Genomic DNA, 2,022 nt, shown 5'->3' on the forward strand with positions numbered 1-2,022 from the left:
ATATATATAATTTCATGAGAGTAGGGATTTTGTTTTGTCACTGCTGCACTCTGAAGTTAAAAGAGTAATGGGCATACACATACTCAAATATTTGATGAAAAATGTTGTTTACATAATTACACATAAAACTTCTGTTTAGGAATATATACACATACGCTTCATATACATATGAACAAACCTGAAAACATGCATAGAACTGATACTCACCAAAGGCAGAAGAATGGTGTGATGATTGCTAATTGTGATAGTTGATTTGGTTGGGTTGAGAAAGGTGTGAGAGATTAGGAAAACACACTTCTAAGATGTGTCTGTCTGGGTCACCGGGGCATGACCTTGGAGACTATATCTGGTTCCTGGCCTCGTCTTTGCTGGTCTTCTTCGCTCTGACTCCCAGATGCCATGAGCTCAGCAGCTTTCCTCCTTGTGCTAGTTTACCATGATGTGTCTCACTCAGCCAACTGTGAACTGAAATTAAATGTCAGGTATTTTGCCCCAGCAATGGAAAAGCTGACTAATACAAATGGCTATCTCAGGTGGAAAAGCAGGGGAGGGAAGAAATATGATCATTATATGGCAGTTTTTTTTTATGTTAAGTGACAGTATATGAGTATTTGCTACAGTATTTTCCTTACCTTTTTAAGACACTGAATAGTCAGTGCAGTGCTGTTCAAGAGTATAGACTCAAAAGCCTGACAAACTGGCATAAATTTTGTCTTTTCCATTTAGAAGCTCTGTGATTTGAGACCCCTTTGAGATGCAGTGTCTTCTGTAAATGATAACAGTATCCATCCTTTGAGGATGAATTGAGTGACTACATACATGGAAAGTGATTGGCACATAGACAATGTTGTGTAAGACTCTGTTTTGTGCTTTTACCCTCACATTCAACAGAATATTCTACTCTGAGCAACAAAATAACAACAGTCCCTCTTAGAGCAACCTATTCGTATACCTTAATGAGTACAGAATAGAGGAAAGAGACATATATACATTTGGACTATTGCAAAAACAGACAATGAGGAAAAAATTACATATATACATGTCTCTTTTCTCTATTCTGTATTCATTGGGTATATAATATATAATGTTATGCTACTTACTAGTACTAAGCATTATGGACTGGAGATAACAAATACATAGAACCTATTTTTAAGGAGCTCATATCCTAACAGTGAAGATTGTTAGACACTTATAGAAATTATAGTGCATTGTGAACAGTTTTGCACTAGAAATAGCATAGAGAAGGGAATGACATAATCCAAGAACACCCATACAAACTCTGTACTGTACTTACAGTAAACAATAAATCTTAGTTTCCTCTAGCAGCTTCTTTTCAAAGGTCTGTGCACAGTGAATGCAAAAAAGAGAAAATGAGAAACAATGGCTGGAACATGTTTAAGAATGAATTTTAGTTAGGAATAATAGTAATTAATATGTTTCCTCAAAGGGAGCTTAATATTTATTTTTCAACATTTGAAAACGGAAGTGAACATTCTGATCCAAAGTGAACACTATTACTGTATACATACTCTATTTTGTAAATTAAAATTAGTTCTAGGAACGAATAATATACAAAATGTTCTGCCAACTATGGAGCTATTTTTAGCTTTTCAATATAAACCAAGACATTTGTTTTCCAATGTTTTAAAATCTACTATGTTTCATACAAATAATTATCCTAAAATACACATTTCAAAATATCTTGACTTCTAAAAATGTTGCTGGACTCAAATAATCTTTTTACTAAGACTAAAAGTCCCCTACAGATAATAATGTAGTCTAAAGAAAACAAAGTTGTAGTGTTAATAAACAAAGAAGGCAATGAAGACACAGGTTTATTAGCTAATACATTCATACTCTTCAAAATTGTTATTTTTCAAATCCAAAATAGAGTATATCAAACACAATTACAAATCAATGGCATTTGTCTTTATAGCTCTGGTTTCTAGTAATTGAAGTGCCCTATGCTGAAGGAGTCTGCTTATTGTACCAGTAAACACAGCAGCTTGGAGTCTGGAATGG

At 34.0% G+C, this 2,022-nt stretch overlaps 1 long non-coding RNA gene across 1 annotated transcript in view; it reads right to left on the minus strand.

Moving 5' to 3' along the window:
* Positions 1–1,344, minus strand: part of LOC104876267 — an 84,288-nt gene extending 82,944 nt beyond the window's left edge. Inside the window, exons 1-2 of the long non-coding RNA XR_784303.3 lie at positions 1,295–1,344; positions 208–465 (exon numbers count right to left, since the gene is read on the minus strand). This is a non-coding gene — a long non-coding RNA (uncharacterized LOC104876267). The remainder of the gene's footprint in view (positions 1–207; positions 466–1,294) is intronic.
* Between the last annotated feature and the right edge of the window lie 678 nt (positions 1,345–2,022).

This window comes from Fukomys damarensis, unplaced genomic scaffold (assembly GCF_012274545.1).
Source record: "Fukomys damarensis isolate Sample0158 unplaced genomic scaffold, DMR_v1.0_HiC HiC_scaffold_15, whole genome shotgun sequence".
In the NCBI taxonomy this organism is placed as follows: Eukaryota; Metazoa; Chordata; class Mammalia; order Rodentia; family Bathyergidae; genus Fukomys; species Fukomys damarensis.